This window comes from Hippocampus comes, unplaced genomic scaffold (assembly GCF_001891065.2).
Source record: "Hippocampus comes isolate QL1 unplaced genomic scaffold, H_comes_QL1_v1.1 scaffold396, whole genome shotgun sequence".
Classification (NCBI taxonomy): domain Eukaryota; kingdom Metazoa; phylum Chordata; class Actinopteri; order Syngnathiformes; family Syngnathidae; genus Hippocampus; species Hippocampus comes.
This window is the reverse complement of record NW_017804809.1, coordinates 10,865-16,548: the sequence shown is the minus strand read 5'-3', so window position 1 is coordinate 16,548 and position 5,684 is coordinate 10,865. Positions and strand designations below refer to the sequence as shown.

Sequence of the window (5,684 nt, the reverse complement as noted above, 5' to 3'; positions counted from 1 at the left end):
TCTGAAGTGGAATTTCAAAAATGTCTTTTGGAGTCGTCGAATTACTTCACATAGATTGGGGAATTTCAAAATAAATGTGATTGGACAACATTTTTTTGTCCTGGTAGTCCGGAGGCTATGACACGAGGCGGCTGCAGGTGTTTTTGTTGCAGGCGCACCAGAGGATGTGTCGGCATGAGCTTCATGGTGCAGCATTTGCAGTTCACATGAATGCTGATTTGTGGCTGAGTGGGCACGGCCTTCACTTCCTGTTGCAATGACATCAACATGCACATTCGAAGACATGTCCTCCCGAGTCACAGCACCGTACTGTCTTGTCGCCTGAAATTCGTCTTGGCCCCATCTGCTTCTCCTTCTTCTTGCGAATAAATATTGGCATATAAGCCATTGAGGAGGCTTCTTCTGGTACACAGGATGCCCCATGACACTGCGTCAAACAGCATTGTCCTTCAAAAACCATGATGACCAAAAACTATTTGAAATGTGGACTCCTCAGCGCACAGCCCACTAGGGTGGAAAAAGTATTTTAATTTTATTTATGTTTTGCAACATGTCATCCAAACTTTAGAATTGGGGTTTGGAAATGTAGTTAAGCCATTCCTCTCTCAGAAGTGAGTGTGATGAGTCCAGGAGCAGGAAATGTTCTTGTCACGAGAATGTGGCGTGTGTGTCACTGTGGGTGTCACAGCACAGTAGTAAACAGTTTATTGTAAACTGCAGAATGCTCAAGCGACACATCCTCGATGTGCAGGTGCACTCGCTCCCTGTCACTTGTCATGCTGACCGACATTCTGGTGCTGCCGTTTAATGGTTTGCCATTTCCAAAGTGGGAAAGGAAGTGTGGCGCTTGTCCAGGAACTTGTTTGTACCAGAATATATAATGACGACTCATTGACTTTTTGGCATAAACGTATGACAGTGTCGACTGCCTTTTGATGCCAGCATTTCAGTTGTGCCTGCCACCAGCTCGCTGCTGGTGCCTGAAGGATGAGACAAAAGCAAGTTCAGAATTTGGTTGAGTGACTCTTTGCCTCGCCAAGCAACATTCACCGGCCACCGTTGTGATAATCAGCAACCAAACTGACAGCAACATGTTTAAGAAATTTCTGTCAACTCTGCTTCTCCTTCTGAACTCAAGCTCTGAACTCACAATGTCATCACGTGACTGAAGCTCCTCCCTGATCACGTGAAGCCACGGCCCAGGTTCTGCCTTTTACTTTTACACTGGTACCTCTACTTACGAACATCTATTTGTACGAAGTTTTGAAGTAACGAAACGCCTCAACAGGAAAATAATGCCTCTTGTTGCGAAAGAAAGGGTAGAAATACAGTATGGGCCGCTGTTCGCAGCTCTGAGTTTCGTGAACGCAACATACTCAGAACTGGTCTGCCATTGGCTATTACCGAGGATCATTCTGGCATCCCATTGGCTAAAAAGGACCTCTGTCGTGGCTCCAGTGCGAGTGGTGCATGTTGATGATGTTGACCTTCCCAGCCTCACCTGTTGCGTCCGTTCCATCAGGAAGCTGAGGATACACTGGTAGATCGGAGGGGACACACTAAGCTGGAGAAGTTTGGAGGGGAGGAGTTGCGGGATGATGGTGTTGACTGAAGATCTAAAGGTCCCTGGTTCAATCCTGTGCTTCGGCATGTGAGGCACAGAAATGTTTTCTTTGTTGTGATTACTGTACTACGATGTGTCCCGTGACTCGCTGTTGTGATTATGGCCGATAAGATCCCATTAATTGACTGGGGAAAAGGCCTGAGTTAACTCCACAAGAGGCAGAAATAGCTCAGTTGGGACTGCGTTAGACTGAAGATCTAAAAGTCCCTGGTTCAATCCTGGGTTTCATCATCTAAGGCATGGAAGTAATTTCTTTGTTGTGATTCTTATACTACTACGTGTCATGAGACTCACCGTTGTGATTTCGGCTGATAAGATCCCATTACCTGACTGGTGAAAAGGCCTGAGGAACCACCACAAGAGGCCGAAATAGCTCAGTTGGGAGAGCATTAGACTGAAGGTCTCTGGTTCAAACCCGGGTTTCGGTATGTGAGGCACAGAAATGTTTTCTTTCATGCAATTACTGGACTTCAATCTGTCCTTTGACACACTTTTGTGATTTTGGCCGATAAGATCCCATTAATTGACTGGTTAAGAGGGCCTAGTTAAAGCTATAAGGAGGAGGAATAGGAATTCATTCTTTAAGATCCCATTGATTGACTGGTGAAAAGGTAGCTCGTTAGGTGGCGCCACAAGAGGCTGATGTAGCTTATTTGGTTGAGCGTTAGACTGAAGATCTAAAGGTCCCTGGTTCAATCCTGTGTTTCGGCATGTAAGGCACAGAAACGTTTTCTTTGTTGTGATTACTGTCCCACAATGTGTCCTGTGACTCTCTGTTCTGATTTTGGCCGATCAGATCCCATTAATTGAATGGTGAATAGGCCCTAGATAACTCCACAACAGGCCAAAATAGCTCAGTTGGGAGAGCGTTAGACTGAAGATCTAAAGGTCCCTGGTTCAACCCCGGGTTTTGGCATGTAAGGAGCAGAATTTTTTTTCTTTAAAGCAATTACTGGACAACGATGTGTCCTTTGACTCACTGTTGTGATTTTGGCCGATAAGATCCCATTAATTGACAGGTGAAGAGGGCTTTGCTAACTCCACAAGAGGCTGAAATAGCTCAGTTGGGAGAGCGTTAGACTGAAGATCTAAAGGTCCCTCGTTCAACCCTGGGTTTTGGCATCTAAGGCACGGAAATGATTTCTTTGTTGTGATTATTTTACTTCAATGTGTCCTGTGACTCGCTGTGGTGATTTTGGCTGATAAGATCCCATTAATTGATTGGTTAAGACCAAGTTAGTTAAGTCCACAAGCGGCCGAAATAGCTCAATTAGGAGAATGTTTGACTGAATCTCTGAAAGTTGCTGGTTCAATCTCAGGTTTCGGCAAGTGAGGCACAGAATTCTATTCTTTGTTGCAATTACTGTATGACAATGAGTCGTTTGACTCACTCGTCTTCTTTTGGCCCAAGAATATCCCATTAATTGACTGGGGAAAAGAGCTTAGTTAACTCCACAAGAGGCCGAAATAGCTCAGTTGGGAGAGCGTTAGACTGAAGATCTGAAGGCCCGATTCAAACCCGGGTTTCGGCATGTGAGGCACAGGAATTGTTTCTTTGTTGAGATTACTCTACTCCGAGGTGTCCTGTGACTCGCTGTCGTGTTTTTGGCCGATAAGATCCCATTAATTGACTGGTGAAAAGGTCTTAGTTAACTACACAAGAGGCCGAAATAGCTCAGTTGGGACAGCGCTGGACTGAAGGTCCCTCGTCCAATCCTGGGTTTCGGCATGTGAGGCACAGGAAACTATGCATAGATTTAGTTAAATTACACTGAGCTAATTTGGTTTTATGATTGGTGAAATTACACGTATATACACACACACACCGGGGAGTCACCAGGGCTGTGGCTCACTTCCAGCCGAGCTATGGCGACAACATCTACGCTTGCAAAGAAGCAGCAAGGAAAATGATCAGCAGTGCCAGAGAGGTGATCGCCATAGTTACGTATTCCTTGACCTTGCATTGTAAAATGGTCATCTCGATAGGAATATCCACAGTAGAAGGTAAGCGCAAAAGTCCGGTACGCGATGGGTACAGTATTTTAGTTAGTGGAAACATCAAACGGTCGGTGGAAGAAGTTTCAAGACACCAACCTCATTTCGGATGTGTTTCTGTCGACCTGCTAGAATATCGATGGCTTGCGTGTCCCCATTTCCTGTTATATGGCCATACTAACATATGGACAACTGCACTGATCTTCTTTTTCTGGTATTTTTGTTCACCTTTAGCACATGAGAAAGGGAATGTATTTTTGAATGGTAGTCTACACTTTGCTCACTGATCTGGGCCAGGGGTGTCAGACTCATTTTTGTTGCGGGCTGCTTTGGGGTTACATCTTCCCTTCGATGGCCCGGTACAACCGTGAAACTGAATACATGTTTATATATTATTACTTGTACACAACTAATTGATGGAATACCAGTTTTGAAGCCAGTCAACTATGATAGTTTGTTCAATTGTTGTTTGAGTGAGTTTTAATAGGGTAACAAAATTATCACAAAAATCTCAACATTATTTATTATACATAACAATTTGACATTTTGGTGCAAATTTTAGCAAGGATCATGGAAGTTGACACACATGATTTGCTTTCGTGGGCCACATAAAATGATGTGGCGGGCCGGATCTGGCCCCCGGGCCTTGACTTTGACACATGTGATCTCGACGATCTTGTGTTAAAAATAAAAAAAAGCACGAAATGTTTTATTCATTTTTGCTTTGGAGGTCGAAGTGTTTTCTGTCTTGTGCTCCTGAATTAATGTTGCTGAACTGAATTTGAATGCATTATTGTGTATTGCTTTATTTAATTTTAGTTTTCCGAACGGTGGAATAGTTCAAAAAATGAGACAAGGATTTATTTATTTATTTTACTTAATTTTTGTTTGGTGTTGTGTCAATGTGTTGAGGTTCTTTTCCGTTGCAGTAAAAAAAAAAACACTGGTAATATAATTATTCTTCGCGATGAGTTGGACTGTATTTCTTTCTTTTGTTCTTTAATATTAGTGAGGTTTCGATGTAACGCGGAAGTGTACTCCTACAATTTTATAGGCAAATGGCGATTATCGCGGCAATCATGACATTGTGTGGATGTTGCCGTGTTTCCTGTATGGCGGCTCCGCTTATCCAATTTATCACTACGGCTGGTGCGCCCAACGATATCTCAAGTGAATGGAATGTACCCTCTGCTGTTACTTTTGGATGGCAGTGATTCCGATGTAGAAAACGGCTCAGCTAATGGAGACTTGATTTCACTTCGACATCAAAATGTTGAAGATGATTTTTAACCATTTTTTCCGATATTCTTTTTCTGAGTAATTTTTTAATCTGATGATAACCTCCTTCTTTCCAGCCCCTGAGTATCACAATGATTACACATCCAACATGATTCCATGGAATAAAATCTGACATGAAGGTTCGATGTGACGATATGAGCAAATGTAGGATAAACAAGGGAAATGTTAGGTTGATTGTTTTAAAGTTATCATACATTTGCATGTTATTAGTGATGCATTGATTATGCTTGCAATGAAGAATGCTTATGCCTGCAACTATTAATTGAGTCTGCTGCAATGAAGAACACTTTTAATAGAGATAATTATGCAAAAAAAGAAAAAGATATGCTCACATTTATAGTAAGGAATGCTCAGTACACTGTGTGACGGTTGGTTGAGACACAACTACATCAACACCAGCTGCAACTTGGAGTGTTTATTGGAGTAATTATTGCACACAAATCCACCTTGGGCTCAGCGATCCCACCACCTGACAATGACCAAAAAAAACACGTCTACTGATACAGCACCAGCTGCCACCTGTTGATGACATCATTCTACAGAGGTTGATTTCACAGTATATGGGCAAAATAGCCCTGGTGAAAATCAACCTGGGTCCAGGTAGTGTACCCTAAAGTCCTGAAGAAAACGACTGCGCTATAGTTCAACTCATCACTGACGAGCACAAGACCCCCCTCCCCCAATTCCCCGCCCCCTCTCACCACACCATGGCATACCCGCTCAGACTTACAACACTTTCGAGGATTCCTTCATGATTCCGCCCCGG

The 5,684-nt window shown here is 43.2% G+C and overlaps 1 long non-coding RNA gene and 3 other non-coding genes across 4 annotated transcripts; 3 read left to right on the top strand and 1 right to left on the bottom strand.

Moving 5' to 3' along the window:
• Positions 1 to 607: 607 nt before the first annotated feature.
• On the bottom strand, positions 608 to 1,196 carry LOC109511746 (uncharacterized). Its single transcript, XR_002167385.1, has 2 exons — positions 1,051 to 1,196; positions 608 to 980 (listed from the first exon to the last, which is right to left on the bottom strand). It is a non-coding gene; the product is annotated as an uncharacterized LOC109511746 (long non-coding RNA).
• A 1,271-nt stretch (positions 1,197 to 2,467) lies between these two features.
• trnaf-gaa (transfer RNA phenylalanine (anticodon GAA)) lies at positions 2,468 to 2,540 on the top strand. The gene has a single exon. It is a non-coding gene; the product is annotated as a tRNA-Phe (tRNA).
• Positions 2,541 to 2,673: 133 nt separating this feature from the next.
• On the top strand, positions 2,674 to 2,746 carry trnaf-gaa (transfer RNA phenylalanine (anticodon GAA)). The gene has a single exon. It is a non-coding gene; the product is annotated as a tRNA-Phe (tRNA).
• A 339-nt stretch (positions 2,747 to 3,085) lies between these two features.
• On the top strand, positions 3,086 to 3,156 carry trnaf-gaa (transfer RNA phenylalanine (anticodon GAA)). The gene has a single exon. It is a non-coding gene; the product is annotated as a tRNA-Phe (tRNA).
• Positions 3,157 to 5,684: the final 2,528 nt, after the last annotated feature.